A 20792-nucleotide genomic window follows, 5' to 3' on the forward strand; every position below is an offset into this window, starting at 1 on the left:
CAATTTCTGTACTTACAGCATTCTTATAAATTCATTTTTTATCAGGTTTTTGCTTGTTGGACTTGTCATTAAAACTCATGAATGCAACTGTTTATGTCAAATTGTTTTGTGTTCTACTTGTACGCTAGCTCTGGTTGTCCTGAATATAAAATTGTAAAATACTTTAATGTGAGTCTAAATATGAGGGCAGAGCAAGCAGATTAATGAAAGTAGTGAATTCAAGCTTTTTCACTGTGGGAGTCCCTGGGACCAGTGGGGTTTAAGGCTCATCCTCCAGGTGAGGGTGACTTTAGCATTAATCTAGGTGTGGCATGTAAAGACACAGAGACAGGAAGAGAAGGAACGGTGGACACAGTAGGAAATAATGAAGAGCGCAGACTCTGACTGTGATTTAGATTTCTTATAGACCTAATTATAACTTTGCCTTTGCTAGGTCACTCAGTCATTTTGGAATCACTGTAGTTTACAGGTTGTTAACACACTTACAACAGCCAACAATCAAACCCTCTGTCTATTAGGAATACTTTGCTGTAAGTTTGAATTTATAAATTACGTATATGCCTGACATTGAGATTTAATACATTTTAGGTGAAGTTCAGGCTTTGAGTTGGAGAGGGTTAGGATTAGAGCTCTGGTCAAAGCTTCAGTTCATATAACCATTGATAATTACATCTTATAGTAAGATGTTCATAAATAAGAAATAATAATATTTACATGGGCTTAACGTTAAATGGCATCTATACAAGTTCTATATCTTAGGATATTTGATTGAGAAGTTGTATCATCTAGCTGGATGATTATATAATAATGTGTAGGACGAACGGACCATTATGTGTTATTATTTCAGAACATACACAGAGTGTACAAAACATTAAGGACACCTTCCTTATATTGAGTTATGTTGACTCCAGTGCTTCCCACAGTTGTGTCAAGTTGGCTGGATGTCCTTTGGGTGGTGGACCATTCTTGATACACACAGGAAACTGTTGAGCGTGAAAAACCCAGCAGTGGTGCGACAGGCACCTACTACCATACCCCGTTCAAAGGCACTTCAATCTTTTGTCCTACCCATTCACCCACTGAATGGCACACAGACACAATCCATGTCTCAAGGCTTTAAAATCCTTCTTTAACCTGTCTCCTCCCCTTCATCTATCTACACTGATTGCATTGGATTTAATAAGTGACATGGAAAGAGCAGGTGTTCTGAATGTTTTGTTCACTCAGGCCTTCATCAAATATATTTTCAGAGACATCTTAAACATTCCTCCTATTATAGGCCATTAAGTACCAATAATTTTAGTCTGTCTGTCTTTGCCTTTATTCATTGAGCAGGATAAACAGGGACATGACAGTTTAATCCTCGCCAGACTGTCTGAACCCCCGAGGAGCCCGCCGATGACACATCCTAAATCTAATGTGCCGGTTTGGGTGTTCAGTCGTAGCAAAGCACCTTGTGTGTTCACAGCTCAGAAAGGGCACACGTTTGTGAAGAGAACCACAAGTAGTTTGAGATTAACAGTTTTTGTAATACAGTGTTTTTATTTGATTTGGAAGGCAAAAATAGTCTTAGTGGGGCCTGATCAAAGGTTGTTTAGCACATTTAGTGGCTAACAGCCAATGGGAGACAGGATACAGTGTTGAGATCTGTTGAAAAGGATCATGGAAAAACCAACAAGTTTCTAGGGACAGTTCCATCACCTTTAAAATCCTAAAATGAACCTCTGTAAATACAGTGAGGTCCAAAAGTATTTGGACAGTGACACATTTTATTTTGTTTTGTCTCTGTACTGTAATAATGTAATAATGAGTGAGACCGTTAGAGGCATAAATATCATACCTCCCAAAAAATGCTAACCTCCACTGTAATCGGTAATGGGGACAGATTAGCATGTCTTGGGGGTATTATCTTTGTGCCTAACTTTCTCACTCATTATTCCCTATTCATTCAGGACTATCCGTAGTCATGGCAGCATCCAAGTGTTCAGAAACATATTCTATTCTTATTTACAATAAAAGTGACTCCAAAATGACACCATATATTATTTACCATTCATTTCTCTTGGGCATAAAATAATCTGAAACACAACCATAACAAACTGCAAATGCATCCAACAAGTTTGTAGAGTCATACGCTAAACTTTTGACTACTTTAATACACATAAGTGAATTTGTCCAAATACTTTTGGTTCCTTAAAATGGGGGAACTATGTACAAAAAAGTGCTGTTATTTCTAAACGGTTCACCCGATATGGATCAGAATACCATCAAATTAAAGCTGTCAGTCTGCACTTTAACCTCGTAGTCATTGTATTATTTCAAATCCAAAGTGATGAAGTATAGAGCCAAAACAACAACAAAAATGTGTCACTGTCCAAATACTTTTGGACCTCACTGTGCATCTACAGATGTCAGATCTTGATATGACCCATTTCGTTGCAGGAGGAAAATAATCCTGCAGCAGGAGGAAAATAATCCTGCAGCAGGAGGATTTGAATGAATAGTGAATATTTAGAATCGCCGCCAGGGGGGAGGTTGAAGCTGTGTTTGTAGGCTATACAATGCAGTACCTGGGGGCTATGGTTTGGGGAAGGCTCTGCAATCCAACTGACCTCATACTATCAAGTATCATCAAGTATTCTCACGGCTTGCTAGAGCATTGTGAAATTCCATAGCGCAGTGGTCTGAGCAGCATGCTTTGGCTCCGAGCATCATGTGTTCGTGCCCAGTGCTAGGCAATCGTTTTTGACACTTTGTTAACAGTAAGAATAGTGGTGTTTCACTGTGAAGCTAATATAGCATTAGAGCTGCTAATGTTATTTCTTCTTCTAATGAGCAGGCTTGCATTGTGATTAATTCATACAACTATCACACCCTTGCATATGATTAAATTACACAGATGTTCAAGATAACATGGTTTTATATTCATTGATAACTAATATTGAAAGGTGATATGATGCAATCTAACTAGATTAGAAGGACTAGACTACTTCATCCTAATGTAAGCTAAATGCATTGGATACAAAACAAATACTGGCATGTGATAAAGGATAACATGTCCAATATAATTATTTATATCACAGCATTGTTAAATACTTGTTTCTGATTGGTTAGAAGGGCATTCTAGGATGGGCATTAAAACCAGATAATGGGACAGTTGGAAAAGATATCGGGACAGTTGGAAAATATATCTGGACACCTTGAAATCATGACGCAATATGCGCCTACACATGCAGACCATACTTGCTACAAAGTTACAGAACTCTAAACCAACAACCACACAAACCGAAATTGGATACATTGTAAATGTCTGATGACCTAACGTGGTGAGTGATGAACATGAATTTCTCCGGTCCATACTGTTGCAGTCATGACACATGTGGCGCTATGGTGTCAAATCCTCCTACATGTTTCTAGTTTGACCAGCTGTTTTCAGCAACTGATATCTTGAATTCAGTTGTCATATATTGTCAGGTTTGCTAGCAACAAACTATTTAGCTACGTTAGCTTCTAGCCTAGTGTTTGATATGCAATGCGATCTCCTTATAATGAACAGTGTCGAGTGTCCTGACGAGAAGGCAAACTTTTCTAGCTACAGTTGAAGTCGGAAGTTTACATACACCTTAGCCAAATACATTTAATCTCAGTTTTTAACAATTCCTGACATTTAATCCTAGTAAAAAATTCCCTGTCTTAGGTCAGTTAGGATCACCATTTTATTTTAAGAATGTGAAATGTCAGAATAATAGTAGAGAGAATTATTTATTTAAGCTTTTAGTTCTTTCATCACATTCCCAGTGGTTCAGAAGTTTACATACACTCAATTAGTATTTGGTAGCATTACCTTCAAATTCTTTAACTTGGGTCAAACGTGTCGGGTAGCCTTCCACAAGCTTCCCACAATAAGTTGGGTGAATTTTGGCCCATTTCTCCTGACAGAGCTGGTGTAACTGAGTCAGGTTTGTAGGCCTCCTTGCTCGCACACGCTTTTTCAGTTCTGCCCACACATTTTCTATAGGATTGAGGTCAGGGCTTTGTGATGGACACTCCAATACCTTGACTTTGTTGTCATTAAGCCAATTTGCCACAACTTTGGAAGTATGCTTGGGGTCATTGTCCATTTGGAAGATCCATTTGCGACCAAGCTTCAACTTCCTGACTGATGTCTTGAGATGTTGCTTCAATATATCCACATAATTGTCCTTTCTCATGATGCCATCTATTTTGTGAAGTGCACCAGTCCCTCCTGCAGCAAAGCACCCCCACAGCATGATGCTGCCAACCCCGTGCTTCACGGTTGGGATGGTGTTCTTCGGCTTGCCAGACCCTCCTTTTTCCTCCAAACATAACGATGGTCATTATGGCCAAACAGTTACATATTTGCTTCATCAGACCAGAGGACATTTCTCCAAAAAGTACGATCTTTGTCCCCATGTGCAGTTGCAAACCATAGTCTGGCTTTTTTATGGCGGTTTTGGAGCAGTGGCTTCTTCCTTACTGAGCAGCCTTTCAGGTTATGTCGATATAGGACTCGTTTTACTGTGGATATAGATACTTTTGTACCTGTTTCCTCCAGCATCTTCACAAGGTCTTTTTCTGTTGTTCTGTGATCGATTTGCACTTTTTGCATCTCCTTCCTGAGCGGTATGATGGCTGCATGGTCCCATGGTGTTTATACTTGCTTACTATTGTTTGTGCAGATGAACGTGGTACCTTCAGACGTTTGGAAATTGCTCCCAAGGATGAACCAGACTTGTGGAGGTCTACAATTCTTTTTCTGAGGTCTTGGCTGATTTCTTTTGATTTCCCCATGGTGTCAAGCAAAGAGGCACTGAGTTTGAAGGTAGGCCTTGAAATACATCCACAGGTACACCTCCAAATGACTCAAATGTTGTCAATTAGCCTATCAGAAGCTTCTAAAGCCATGACATCATTTTCTGGAATTTTCCAAGCTGTTTAAAGGCACAGTCAACTTAGTGTATGTAAACTTCTCACCCACTGGAATTGTGATACAGTGAATTATAAGTGAAAAAATCTGTCTGTAAACAACTGTTGAAAAAATTACTTGTGTCATGCGCAAAGTAGATGTCCTAACCGACTTGCCAAAACTATAGTTTGTTAACAAGAAATTTGTGGAGTGGTTGAAAAACGAGTTTTAATGACTCCAACCTAAGTGTATGTAAACTTCCGACTTCAACTGTAGGTCAGTCTAGCAACATTTTCATGATAAGCAATTGTATCTCAGTTCTTGCCTGCTGAGGGTACAGCTGATCATTGAGCTGATATCTGAAGGTAGTGAGATTTCTGAAGGTAGTGAGATTTCTGAAGGTAGTGAGAGTGTCACCTGTACCCTAGTAAGTCATTTGTCAAATTGGGCATCATCATTCATTTGAATGTATCCAAATGAATGTCAATAGAAAACATCTTAAACAAATGCAAATGCAGCTACTTTGCTGTTATTCTGGCTGCAGAGGTCGTGACTGTGTTAGCCGTAGCTAGTTGGCTAGCTAGCAAACAAGGGATAAGAACGTTGCCAGCGAGCATGGGAACGGAACATATAGAACGAACAACTGCGTCGCGTCCATAAATATGGAACTAGTTGAACGAAGGTCTGGGTGTCTTCAGCAACCAAAAGATGAGAAATTATGAATTTGCTTATAAAAATGAAAATGTCAACTAAATGTTTTTATTTCTACTAGTACATTTGTGCTTGAGTATTGTTTTCTTTGACAACTGTGGTATTAGCGGGATAAACTCCCCCGCAAAGGGACTCGGCTCCGCCTCGTCCTGCTGAGTCGTCCATTATTTTCAAGGTAATGTATAGAACTTTGGCATTTATCGCTTACATAAATGCATATCAAACAGGAATATACTGTATTTTCAATTAAATGAATACAGCATTTACTGTATTTTTCTCTTTCCTTGCTGGGGATTAGACAGATGAACTGCAGTCACCAGATGCCCAAGCCTCAAAACTAGAAACATGTGGAGACATCAACACTTGTAATTTTAAATAAATGTAATTTTTTTATTGGTTTTCCTGTATCTGTGAATGAGTCCTTAAAACACAGTCCATTGTACAAAATAAGTAATTCCCAAGTGAGGAATATCAAGGAGATTAACCTCAAACATTCATAAGGTTGTTCAGTTCAAGGCAAATTTTGTCATAGGGCAGTTTTTTTATACACAGGACAGGAGTTTACACATTTTTGTTCCAGACCTTCACTAAAACCTAATTCAACTAATTGTGGTCTAAAAGATCAGCTTAATATTGCAGATAGATTGTAACTTCCATCAATGTAATTGTCTGCATCACTTCCAATCCCCCATGTTTTATATATATATATATACATATATACATTCATACATACACACATACATACATACATACACATACATATCCTTAAAAAAAAAATATATATATATATATATATATATTCCCCTTTATTACTTTCCAACCCCGCCACCCTTTCCCCACTTGGAGTAAACTAGTGAACAACAACGCCTAGGCCTCTACTTCCAGCCCATACCCACTATCTACATTTTATGGACACAGTCAATTTTACAGTAATTACATTTTGTTTGTTCTTTCTACTGAACTTCTTCTACTCTCAACCTCTCCGATCATTTTCATGATGTGCATCCGGTTTGCTTCTATATGCCATTTCTTTCTAACTGTGCTCCTTCACAAAAGCTCCCAACCTACAACCCATACACTTATTATGGACACAGCGTGCCTACATTATTAGTTATCTTGTTATTGTTTGTTGTTAGTTGTTATTAGTCCCATCCTTCAATTCCATTCAACATCTCCATTCAACACCTCCCATATATCTTTTAACACCATCCATATAGGATTTTCTGCACATATTTCAACTGTACTGTGATGTCTTACAAAAGTTCTGAACCTTTCTATTCTCATTGTTTCTACAGATTGTGAATTGAAAATAAACATTTTTGCTAATAGTATTATTATGTTATTGATCGATTGATTATGACTTTTCAGATCACCCAGTAATGCTATCTGCAGGGTTAGCTCCAGGTAAATATTGAAATCCTTTAGCCATTCCTGGACCTGTGTCCAAAAACAAGCTACAAATGGACAGTACCAAAACAAATGATCTAATGATTCTGTCTCTTCGCAGCAAAATCTGCAGAGCTGGGAAGATTGTACCCCCCATATAAATAACATTCTGTTGGTAGCAAGAATTTTATATAACAATTTAAATTGAAAGATTCTAAGTTTTGAATCCGGTGTCGTTTTACGTATCAGTTCATAAACACTATGCCATGGGATCGGTACGTCAAAAATCTCTTCCCAACTATTTTGCAATCTATATGGGACGGCTGTCAATCCTTTGGTCCTTAAATGAAACTGATATACCTTTTTATTTATCACAGTTTTCCTTAACCAATTATGTTCTTTAATGCAAGGCCGACAGACAAGTTCCTTACTTTCTCCTCCTTCCACTTTCCTCTTCAATTTTTGCAGTAAGGCTGCAATTATTTGGTTGTAATTTTGGGTAGAGCAGACATTTCCATATGTTTTTGTTAGCTGCATGTGCGACATAACTCCACCAGTCCTACCGATGATATAATTTACAAAGATTATACATTTTTTAAACATTTTGTCAAAAAAATTTGTTTTTTTGTCAATTAGTATATTTGAGTTTAACCACAATATTTGTTGCATTATTTGTTCTGTCATTTCTGGAGGATTAAATTGAAATTGTAACCAACTTTTTATGGCTTGTTTTAGAAATAGTCATATCTGGGAAATGATTTCCTTTTCAAATAACTGAAAGTGAGTGGTTGTAATCTGAATAAAGGGAAAAAGGCCATTCTTGAACATTGGGTGAGACAATATAATATAATAATACATAATATAATAATAATATAATATAATAATAATATAATAATCTTACTAATTTGCTAGAGAGCCAGTTTGGATTTAAGTATAACTTTGTATGACTGAAGCTTTTAGTGATAGGTCTAATGCTTTAATATTTAATAATTTCTGTCCTCTGAATTCATATTCATTATATAAATAGGCCCGTTTAATTTTGTCTGGCTTGCCGTTCCAAATAAAATGGAATATTTTGTTTTCATATAATTAAAAAAACTGTTCGCTAGGCGTAGGCAAGACCATAAGCAAATAGGTAAACTGGGATAATACTAAAGAGTTAATCAGAGTGATTTTTCCACAAATTGACAGGCACCCACCTTTCCATGGTAGCAAGATCTTATCTATTTTTGCTAACTTTCTATTATAATTTATTGAAGTGAGATCATTTATTTCCTTTGGGATATGTATTCCAAGTATATCCACATCACCATCAGATCATTCTATTGGTAAACTACATGGCAATGTAAATGTTTTATTTTTTATTGATCCAATACGTAATATAGTACATTTGTCATAATTTGGTTGTAATCCAAAGAGGTTAGAAAATGTAACTAGATCCTCTATGAGGCTGTGGAGTGATTCTAGTTGTGGATTTAAAAGAAAACATTAATCATCAGCATACAATGACACCTTTGTTTTTAAGCCCTGGATTTCTAATCCCCTGATATTATTGTTGGATCTGATTTTAATACTAACATCTCAATGGCCACAATAAATAGATATGCCGATAGTGGACAACCTTGTTTCACTCCTCTTGACAGTTTAAAACTTTAGGAGAAATAGCCATTATTTATTATTTTACACCTAGGGTTACTGTACATGATTTTGACCCATTTTATAAGAGATTCACCAAAATTGAAATGCTCCAGGCATTTATATATAAACCCCAGTCGTACTTTATCAAATGCCTTTTCGAAGTCTGTTATGAATAGCAGGCCTGGTTTCTCCGATTTTCCATAATGTTCTACTGTTTCCAATACTTGCCTTATATTATCTCCAATGTATCTTCCATGTAAAAAACCTGTCTGATTAGAATGAATAATATCCGACAATACCTTTTTAAGTTAAAAGACTTGCACACAGTGCAATTTCCTGGGACATAAATAACATCTGTATTTTAGAATTAGCTTCATAAGTTACAATGTCCGGACAAACAATAACATGGGTGAATCTATTTATATCTAACATTGTGATGTTGCACACTCCTGAATAATATTCTAGGATATGGTGATTATCTTGGTGGCTGGGAGGTTTACAACAAGTTCTTTACATCTGCAGGGTGTCATGGTGATGTCCTTCAACCTGGAACGAGCAGAGACAAGCGAGGAGAAATTAAAGGGATACTTTATTATCTACTTCCCCAGAGTCAGATGAACTCATGGATACAATTGTTATGTCGCTACGTGCAGTTTGAAGGAAGTTGCTAGCTAGAGTTAGTGCAATGACTGGAAGTCTATGGTAACTGCTAGCATGCTAGTAGATACCATAGAGTTCCAGTCATTGTGCTAACACTAGTTAGCAGTGGTTCGCGAAACTACCTCTAACTTCCTTCATAAATGACCCAGAAACATAAAAATGGTATGCATGAGTTCATCCGACTCTGGGGAAGTAGATAAAGGGCTTCATTGCCAAAATTCCAAAATATCCCTTTAACCTCACTGCTCAAATTTCAGTGCTGGTTCAAGTTGCTGAAGAGCCACAACTACTGTTATTAATGTGCAATATTTTTGTTAACAGTTTTGCCAATTTTTAGGCTTGGTCAAGTTGTTTACAGTAAGAGTAGAACAACTTAGCCTCTAATTTTAACTAGTAACACCAACCCGAATGGTGCAACACAATACGGGAAGGGAAAGTGGCAAGAACATGTTAGCTAACAATAGCTAGGTAAACAGACACTGCATGCAGCTAGCTAGAAAAACAGACTCATCAACAGAATGCACAAACAACTTGGCTGGCTAGCAAGCCTAGATTGAACAGAACACAGCTGGCTGCATTTCCTACTTTTTTCATCAGATGTTGTTAAAATATCTTACCTCCAAGCGAGTCAAACAGGACTGTTTTCTCCTGCCAAGCCAATGCAATGAAGTGAAACACTATCAGGTGCCCACTTTAGTCCCTGAAAACAAATGGAAATAAACTATTTGCTACATGTCTTTAGCTGGCTAGCAAGTTCACCAATTCATGATTTAAAAACTGTCTGGGTCTTCACAATTTACACATTGCTGAATCTATGATTAGTTAGTTTAGTTCAGGGCTCTCCAACCCTGTTCCTGGAGCGCTACCATCCTGTAGGTTTTTGCTCCAACCCTAATCTAGCACACCTCATTCTAATAATTAGCTAGTTGATGAGCTGAATCAGGTTAGTTACAACTGGGGTTGGAGTGAAAACCTACAGGTAGGTAGCTCTCCAGGAACAGAGTTGGAGAACCCTGGTTTAGTTGTTCATCTCTAAACAGCCAATAAGCAGACATAGATCTAGCTAGCTATCGCGTCGAACAGGTAAAATAACCTTGGACTGTCTATATTTGAAATGTGTATCTATATCAAGTCAGTCAGGGCATTGAGTTATTTGTGCAAGAAGGGCATGGGCCCGAATCGAACCCGGCCGACACGATAGGCCTATATGTGCGTGCTGAAGGCAGCGGCCCTAACCACTAGACCACCCTAGGCCACAATTGAACTCAATTTTGACAGTCCATTGGTAACCTTAGAATACACTAGACACTTGTATGTCGTTGCCTAGTAGAGACCAATATCTTGTGTTATTAAGCTATATAAAATGATGTTGTTGGTGTGTATGGCTGAATTTCAGATATATTGTTGTACATTTGAATGTTGCTGTAATAGCGATTGAACTAGCAAGAGAGAACATTATTTTGATTGCAAGCCCTGATCCCAGTGACTCGACTGCCCCCGCATGGAGAGAAAGAGATCTGCTCATTTTCAGCCACTCACAAGGCTCATTTGAATTTCCTGATGCATCAGGAAGATCTCTGTGACAAAAGAGGGATCAAGTTAACATCCAACATCTGTAGGCACTGGAAAGGATACAACTGCTCAAAATGGTAACATGTATGATACTATTTGACTGTTAAAATAAACTGGTTGTACTACATGCGAACAAGTCTAACGGATGTCTAGGTCTTTGTTTTCTGGTTAGTGCTCATTCAGCCAACTAGCCCGTAGGCCAATGAGGACCAGCCAAAAAGGCTAATTACCAGTGTGCCCCTCGATGTACCTAAAACAGCACCAGTGATTCATTACACTTTAATCTACCCTCACAGACCCAGTGCAGGTGAATCAATAGTAGGTCAATTAGAGGAAAGGAAATTGAATCTCTAGCTCACCTGACGCTTCTCGCTGGACTGCATACAGATGCGCCTGAACGGAGACTGAATGCAGTAGTCTTACCTTTCTCGGTTGATAAACAGTTTTCTGAAGAGGTAATGGTACAGGGGGGATTGTGGAGGAAACTACAGATTTCAATTACCTGAGTGCTTTTAAGTATTTTACTTACTTACTCCTCTTCGCTCCCTCTGGAGCATAAGGTTGCTTGAGTGCCTTTCGGAGAAAAGCTAAATCAAGATTCAAGAAAGGAGTTGGAGTGAGTTGAAATCATGGACCCATGCCAAAGTTGACCTTAGAAAGCAACAGGCAAAATATTGTCATCTTTTGGGAATTCTCTTTTCCTTCTTTGTCCTTCTTCAAATGTTATCATTTGATCTCAGAAGGTGCCTAATCACAAAACTGGATATAATCTGCATGTCTCTATAACATAAATTATTAAAATATTACATTGAGACAAAGAGAAACAAAGGAGAAAGGACCACCACATACTACAGTCATTAGGATAGCATGCCTACCGTCTCCCAGACTCCAATAGGTTTGTGTGGATGGACTGACAACTGGTTTTATCCTAGCTGGGCATTCCATTCCACGTAGGCATTACATGTTAAATGACATAATCATCACAGCCCTATGTGCAAGTAGGTGTATAGTGTGGTGGTGCTTACTGTGGCTTATGACATTATGTGGGTATGGACATTGTTGGATTGTGTACTGCAGAATATTGAACGTGAACTAAAAACCCTATTGTGTTGCATTCAACTTTTATTTATTTTAAGTAATAGGTGGGAGACAAAACAGTGTGGCCCCTTGTCACCTCTTAGTTTTTCATGTTTTTTATCATTACAGTCTACTGGAGTGCCTGGCAAAGCAAGGCAGTGAAAACAGCAATGGAAATGCAAATTGTGAAGGTAATGAGAGTTTAATTGCGGGCTTGATGGAAGTCGTTAACATGCAGGGAGACAGGCTCTCTCAGCTTCTTTGCATATTGTTAGCCTGGGTCAGGGCAGTGGTCGTGAGAGAGCAGAACACCCTCAACTTCATTAGAATGGATACAGAGACTATTGTGGCTCAAACCCACCAGGACTCCAGTTTCAATTTGAGGAGACAGTATGAGCATGTCAAACAAGTTGGATAATGGAGATGTAACATGTAAACATGGCAAACTCTGTAGTAGGTTTCCGCAATGCAGCCTGATGTGACATTTATTGTCCGTCTCTTTCTTACTTTACAATTCAGTGTCTTGTTTGACTACGTCATACCACATCACTTTGATTTTCAGGCTTTTAGAGTAATTGCCTAATACAGGAGCTCCACTCCTCGCAAACCACTGAAAGGTCTGGAAGCAAAAAGCCAAAATGTCTTCCCACTGGAGAAAAGGCAGGGTTTGGCATTTGCGTCATTGCTGGATATAATGGATGGTGGGTTTTAGGATGGCTTAAAACCAAGGGCAGAATCACTAATTTCTAATTGATTACCAATCCCCAGAAGCCTTTCAAAGGCTTATTTTCCTAGTATTGGATCCCACATACTACCTTGGTTGCCAGCCAACATGCTATTTGAATGGCAGTAGGTGTCGGAGCTGAGGGCTTTGTATTCTGAAGCAATTGCTATGAATTTCTGTTCCTAAATGGTTAAAAGGCCAGTAGCGGTTGATATTTAAATTTCACTGGTTTCCCTTTCACAAGGCTTAGAGCATGAGACAGGTTTTCATGTGTGTGGCAGGCACACATCATAATACACTATAATGGAGAAGGTGGTGAGTCATGTGGTTTGTTCTGTGTCGGGATTGCTCACTGGCAATCAATGAATGCAGCTACCGTATTAGGTGGTGTATTGGCAAGGGGTTAGCTTATATTTAGGAAGAAGTAACCAGTCAAGGTAGTGAGTCACACAAAGATTCTGTCGTTGCACCGGAGGACTGTAAAACCATTTTTTAAACATGCACACGAATGCACACACAAGGACACAGACACAGACAGAGATACACACACACACCTCACTAATTCTCTATACAGATCACTTGAAGCTCAATTTACCAACATGACCATCATTACTGTCCTACAGTACTGTAGCTATGTTTCTTCAGCCTGAAAAGACAATTGATATCCAAATGTATAGTTTACCTTATGTAACAATGAGAATCTGGCAAGGACCAGCCGGAGCTGAGCTAACACCTAAAACAGCATGGCAGCTCTGCCTCCTGATATGGGTGACAGAATCTGCATGGAAACGAATTAATTGTAGCAATCCTCTGACTAACAACCAACACTGGCATGAGCAAAGAAATGATTCTCAAATATATTCATTATCAGCTAAGCCTGTCAGTGGTGTTCTTTCAAATATATTCAAATCAATACAAATCAAATTGTATTTGTCATATGCGGCGAATACAACAGGTGTAGACCTTACAGTGAAATGCTTACTTACAAGCCCTTAACCAACAAAGCAGTTTTAAGAAAGAATACCAAAAAACCACACAATAAACAAACAAAAAAGAATACAATATAAAATAATACGAAATAAGAGCTGCAGTAAAAATAACAATAGCGAGGCTATATACAGGGGGTACCGGTACCGAGTCAATGTGCGGGGGCACCGGTTAGTCAAGGTAATTGGGGTAATATGTCCATGTAGGTAGAGTTATTAAAGTAAATATGCATAGATAATAAACAGAGAGTAGCAGCAGCGTAAAAGAGGGGTGGGGGGGGGGGGGGGGGGGGGGGGGGGGCAATGCAAATAGTCTGGGTAGCCATTTGATTATAGTTTAGGGGTAGAAGCAGTTTAGAAGCCTCTTGGACCTAGACTTGGTCTGTGTAGCTCAATTGGTAGAGCATGGTGCTTGTAATGCCAGGGTAGTGGGTTCGATCCCCGGGACCACCCATACGTAAAAATGTATCCGTACATGACTGTAAGTCGCTTTGGATAAAAGCGTCTGCTAAATGGCATATTATTATTATTATTAGACTTGGCGCTCTGGTACCGCTTGCTGTGCGGTAGCAGAGAGAACAGTCTATGACTAGGGTGGCTGTTGTCTTTGACAATTTTTAGGGCCTTCCTCTGACACCGCCTGGTTTAGAGGTCCTGGATGGCAGGAAGCTTGGCCCCAGTGATGTACTGGGCCGTACGCACTACCCTCTGTAGTGCCTTGCAGTCAGAGGCCGAGCAGTTGCCATACCAGGTGGTGATGCAACCAGTCAGGATGCTCTCGATTGTGCAGCTGGAGAACCTTTTGAGGATCTGAGGACCCATGCCAAATCTTTTCAGTCTCCTTAGGGGGAATAGGTTTTGTTGTGCCCTCTACACGACTGTCTTGGTGTGCTTGGACCATGTTAGTTTGTTGGTGATGTGGACACCAAGGAACTTGAAGCTCTCAACCTGCTCCACTACAGCCCCGTCGATGAGAATGGGGGCGTGCTCGGTCTTCTTCTTTTTCCTGTAGTCCGCAATCATCTCCTTTGTCTTGATCACGTTGAGGGATCATAGCGCTGTGTGTGTGTGTGTGCCTTGATTGCAATTACCAAGCCTCCATGGTTAAGCCTACATTTATTGCCAAAATGTGTTTGTGTTGAAACTGCAGGTGTGGTAATTTGAGGAGGCCAATTTGGAGGCCAACCCACCGAAAAGATAAACATCCCCCTGAGCTATTTAGAATGATTATGTTGATCACATTTAGTTGATGGCATAGTGGGTTAATGCAGAGTCAAACAATAATGACAGCATGTATCTATGACATCATGTTACATGTTAGTTGGAATTACATTGAAATGGATGCTTAAACGTTGTGAGATAATGAGCAGTTTTAGAGGCATTTATCTAATAGCCTACACTCTTAAAAAAAGGGTTCCAAAAGGGTTCTTCGGCTGTCCACAAATGAGAACCCTTTTTGGTTCCAGGTAGAACCCTTTGGGTTCCATGTAGAACCCTCTGTAGAAAGGTTTCTACCTGCAACCAAAACGGGTTCTTCAAAGGGTTCTCCTATGAGGACAGCCGAAGAACCCTTTAAGGTTCTAGATAGCACCTTTTTTTCTAAGAGTGTAACTAATAGGGTTGGAAAAAAAAAAAACTTGAAATGATTCAAGTTGTCTGCAATAACCTTGGTATTCAGTCAAGGTATTGCAAACAAAATGCTATAGCTTACACAAATGAGAATAACAGGAACAAGAATAGCAAACAGTCTCTCACTTTCTCTGACATCTAAGCAAATCACACAAAAACATCACAAAGAAAATATCTAAATGACTGATGAAAGGAGATGTTAGTAATCACTATTTTTCTTTTTGATGTACTTTGAAGCCTATCCTTTTTCAATTAAATTCATTTCATGAAAAGACTACCTTTATACAGTATAAGGGATTCTCCACTCTGTTGAGAATTCATACAAGTTTGGTAGCAAAGTGAAAATTAAGAAACACAACTTACATTTAGAAATGGGTCACTGAGCCATGTAGATTTTCCTTTGAATTTGTATGATAGACTTGATCCAGTAGTTAGGCTACATTTTTAATCGTGTAATTACTGTAACAGCCTTCATGAGGCCGCAAAAAAGATGTGATTATCCCTCATTCTGTTTTTATACTATCATGAGTTATGTAAATCAGGGCATGCTTTAGAAATTCACTGGGGAGATCATGTGGTTTTGAAAAAAGTGGCACACCCCCAGTTACATTCAGTGCCAACCACTGAGAAGGCAAAATGCCATGCTTTGGCATTGAGAAAAGAGACTTTGAGAAATGAGCAAGTCACTGATGGAATTTGTGAAGATATAATCCCATAACGCGATCACATGATTATGACAAAATCCCGCTGAATGGAGATTAGGTATCTGAGCAGAAGGCCATGGCTGAGGGATTATGACCCCGTACTACACTTAATCCAGATTTGTTTACATTCCTTTTGGCACTTTTCACAGGCTACGGTGCAATATAAAATAGCCGTCTTTGGACTGCAACACAAATTCTTAGTCCTCAAATAGAGGCAAAGCACATTTGTAGCACAAATGGACTTAAATAATATATATAGCCAAACAAGGCTGGACAAGGACATTGAGCTACTAACCCTTAAAGGGGCAGTGCAGAAATTTCGACAATTATGATAATGCTCTTTTTGTGGAAGCGCTGTTTGAACCAAAAAAAAGCCTGGAATTTCAGCCTCTTCAGGTGGTTATTTTGGCCACCGCATAACGTCACCCAGCAGTCTGATTGTAATAGACCAATGACAGTTCATCTTTGATTTCCATATTCCCTCCTACTGTCCCGCCCGGCGAATTTGTTGACATGCACAGGAGAGGTAGATAGCTAGATATGCACGATGAAAAGCAAGAGAGATTGTGCAGTAGCTGGCTGCAAGGCAGCAATTGTTTCTTTGCACTGTCTTCCGTCACTTCGTCTGATTTCGCATATGCACAGCACATTTCGACAAGGTAGCTAGCTAGCTACACTAGCCAGCCAGTGGATTTGCTTCATCCATCCTGCTCCAACAGGGTTCTTTCTCATACATCTTGCATGCAGCAGCGGCAGCAACCTTTAATTACATTTACATTTTAGTCATTTAGCAGACGCTCTTATCCAGAGCGACTTTCAAAAAGTAAGTCTCTAAATTATTTTTCTAGCAAGCTATTATTATTAAAAGTAAAGGACATTATATTGTGGTGCTGCCAAACAATTAAATCTCGACCTCCATCCCTACATTGTCACAAAAATCACAATAAAAATCCAGCTCCACCGTTACCTCTTGATCCCACTGCACACACCTGCAGTGGAACCAGTGCTGGCAGAAGTCACAGCACACCCATGGCACCTCGGATCTACACTCCTGAGGGGAGCTTGCGGGCGGATCATGCTCCCCGCATTGAGCACAGCAGGTGGTGTCTTCTTTAAAAAAAAAAAAAATAATAATACAAATTGATTAATATGGTTTTGCAAAATGTAGAAGTTATTCAACAACAATAGTAATTGATACAACTGAGAGAGAGAAAAACAGATTATGAAGTACCTGAGAGTAGTGCCATGGGTGGCGTGACAGACGTGACTGGTGGATCTTTTCTCTTCCTTTTCTGTGCTGCAGTTTGAAAAAAAGTAGTGTTAGACTGAGCATGTTTCATCAAAACCCTTTTCAACTTTTTTACATCAATACCTCTGGAGGAAGCTGCAGAGGTTTTGGAGGAGGTGGAGATGACTTGAGGGCTGGTGCTATGGACTGTAGATATGTAAAGAGAGATTTCTTTTTTTTTACAATTCTGTTTTTTAAAACAGATAACAGTCATTTTTTTGTAATTTAACATGTGTTTACATGTGGAGGTGGCTGTATTCAAATTGCAGGGGGCAGGGACACCAGACGAGGCTGCTATGGTGGTGTGTCCATGGGAGACGGAGGAGGCAGTTGGTCCAGAGGAGGCCGTGTTGGTGGTGACAGACAGGGGGGGTGGTGTGCATCGTGGTGGTGGTGGACAAAACCGCCGACGATGGCTTGGAGGAGCTGGTGTTTGTAATGGTGGGGTTGAGGGGCCGACGATGGTGTGGCCGGGAGAGTAGGCACGTGGCCTTCTTCTGCAGCTGGGGACTCTGGCGGCTCCTACAGGTGTTGCACACTGGGAGGCACTGGCAGTGGTGATGCAGCTGTCAGGAGTGGTTCCAGCAGGGGTCCAGCAGAGGCGATGGCGTCAATGGTCATATCCATGGCAGCCCTCTCCTGTGCCCTCTGTGTTCTGAGGGCTGCCCAACACTCTTTCTCCTCTGCCTCGGCCCTCTCCTTCTCACCCCTCTCCTGCCACTGGCGCGTGTATTCCTCCCCGGTGAGGCATGTGGCGACCACAGGGAGTCTTCTGTATCGATCTAGCCGATACTTAAGGACAGTAAGGATGTGCCCCAGGTCCTTCGCTATCAGCCCCTCCTCTATTAGGGGGTGCTATTCTAGAGCTAGGGCTGGGACAGGAGCAGGGGCTTGGACTGGAGCAGGAGCTGAGGGTCCTCCTGTGGTCACTGGGGAGGAGGTGCTGATGGACAGCACAGTGCTGCTGGTTCCAGGAGAGGCAGTGGTGGGACCCGGAAGGAACCGAGACGGCATTAAACGGGACCCTTCAATGGCTGAAGGGTCAAAAGGGAAGAGGCCACACTTCTTAAACCCTTCCACCACATAGTGCATGTCCTTGCAGCGCTGGTACGGGTAGCGGAATACTCTGGCAAATTCTTTAAAGGGCCAAAGTATGCCACGTCCAGCGGCTGCAGGACATGGGTGCAGTGTGGTGGAAGACAAAGAAGAATAACCCCTTCCCTTAGTGCCGCCGCGAGCAACTCCGGGTCCATGTGGCTCTTGTGCCCATCGAAGATGAGAAAGAGAGGGCGCTCCTTCACTGCATGCTTAATGAAGTGCTGAAACCACTTCCTGAACAGGTCCCCGTCAATGTAGCCACTGTTTGACCGTCCATACAAGGCTTGGGGGGGGGGGCCTCCCAGTGTGTAGTGGCCACCGGGGAAACACTTGGGGTAGATGATAAATTGGGGGACATCCTCCCCAGCTGCGTTGAAGCAGGCCAGCACTGTGATGTGCTCCTTGGCCCCCAGACTCATCGCAGTTATAGATTTGTCTGGGTTTCTCCCTCAACCCACTCTCCTCTAAGTGCTTCTCATAAGAAGTGAAGAAGGTGTCCATCATCGAACGTGTGGCACACTCAGCTCTCCCCCTGTCCAGGGTGTCCGGCCTCCTCATGCTCAGGTTCTTGTGCCTCCTTCTGAACATTTCCCACCACCTCAGTGGTGGGATTGTTTCCCCTAGGTGCCGAAACCTACAATAGAAGAGAATATGTAATTGTCCATCCAGGATGAAAATGTTTGTTTTGGCATCACCTTACACATCCACATTTACATCACACACATCGTCCAGCCTTGCAGGTAGCATTCTACATACATAAACACATAGAACACCAAATACCTGCGTATTTTGTTGGCGTATTTCATCAGCCTCTGTCTGGTAAAAGGGAACCCATGGCTGGCGCAGTAGATACAGTACTGCACCAGAGAATTTTCAAGCAATGTGGGTGCTCCACTGCGACAACCATGGGTCACCCGGGCCGCTCAGCCTGTCCGCCAGGGTCTGCCGAGGTACACCATGCACCTTGGTAGATAAGAAAATAAAACTGCTACTAGCAGATAAAATTCACATACACGTGGTAATCTAAAAACAAAAGATGCCTAACCTTGGCAGCCTGGCGGATAGCCATCCCTGCCCTGCAGTCCTCCATGGCATGGAACATGTCCACCTCACTCCACTGCTTCCTCTTGACTTTCTCCATGCTGTGGTGGTAAATACATGTAGATAATTAACTTGGCATACTATATACATTTTTAGAAAGATAACTCAATCTGAATGTGTATAAACATTTACATTTCAAAACTAAGGCATTGAAAAGTGATGAAAGTTTTCACAATAACTGAGTGTACCCACGTTTTTTGTTTGATGTTATCTGTAATGAAGATTAGTGTCCCAATTAGTTTAATATTGATGAATACATTGTAACATTAGACTAAATACTGCCTATATGTAGCTGTTGTACGATTAAACATAGCCAACAGTGATAGTTGTCAAAAGGTTAATGGTTCAAAGTTCAAAATACATTTTTGCAGATTGTGTAAAATGCCCCCGTCAAAGGACTCCAATTCTGAAAAGGTCAAGCTTGACAACATTCACCTGTTTTCATGATATGTATTATCTAATGCTTACAATTTCTTTCCTTTTTGCTTACTTAGCAGTTCTATCAACATTTAGCAACTAAGCTAGCAACATTAGAAAGTCCGTTAGCTATATTTCAGAGGTAAAAAGTTGGATATTAAATGAGGTGTGGTCTGTCGCGCAGTCGAATTTTACAATATACAGCGTGTCCCACAAAATAATATGTATATAACTTTTTTTTAAACTCTCAAAACCTAACTTAACTTACAAAAATTGCAATGAAAATCGGTGGTCAGCTAGCTAGAATGGTGTCTTTAGTCGCAAAACTTACCGTTATTTTCCAGTCCATTTAAATGTTGAACTCGAGGTGATTTAGTCCTCCAACTGCTAGAGAGTGTCCGAAGTTAGGGGGTGTCCGATGTTGGGGGATAATTAGCTAGCTAGCTAGCTTTGACTGCAATTAGCTAGGATACTGACGTGACGTTTAGCTATATTTATGAATCTGACATTGCTTTGTTAAGTACAGGTACCTAGGTAAACGTACTGTATGTCACGTCAGTATCCTAATTGCGGTCAAAGCTATCTAGCTGGGCCTTGCTAGCTAACTCCTCAACCTAGAGAAAGTATAGGCTGGAAGTTTTATGCTGAAAAGTTGTGGGAGGTAAACCGGCTTGCACGCTGCGTTTCCCAAAGTCTTGGTTTCGCCTGATTTTAAAATGCGGTCGTGAGAGAAGCTCTGAATAAAATTAAAATGCGTTGCTATGTTCATAGAACTGCAGTTACGTATGTAACCTCCGCTAGCCCCTAAATGCGGTTGTGATAAACAGAGTGCTTTCTGTTTTCTCCTGCAAATGTGGCTCTAACTTTTGAACGG

General features: G+C 40.5%; 1 long non-coding RNA gene across 1 annotated transcript; it reads right to left on the reverse strand.

Annotated features, from left to right (window-relative positions):
* Positions 1-19317: 19317 nt before the first annotated feature.
* Positions 19318-20302, reverse strand: LOC311132669. The gene is made up of 3 exons (XR_014613528.1): positions 20250-20302; positions 19446-19542; positions 19318-19363 (listed from the first exon to the last, which is right to left on the reverse strand). It is a non-coding gene; the product is annotated as an uncharacterized lncRNA (long non-coding RNA).
* Positions 20303-20792: the final 490 nt, after the last annotated feature.

This window comes from Coregonus lavaretus (genome assembly GCF_964263955.1).
Source record: "Coregonus lavaretus genome assembly, chromosome: 7".
Taxonomy (NCBI): domain Eukaryota; kingdom Metazoa; phylum Chordata; class Actinopteri; order Salmoniformes; family Salmonidae; genus Coregonus; species Coregonus lavaretus.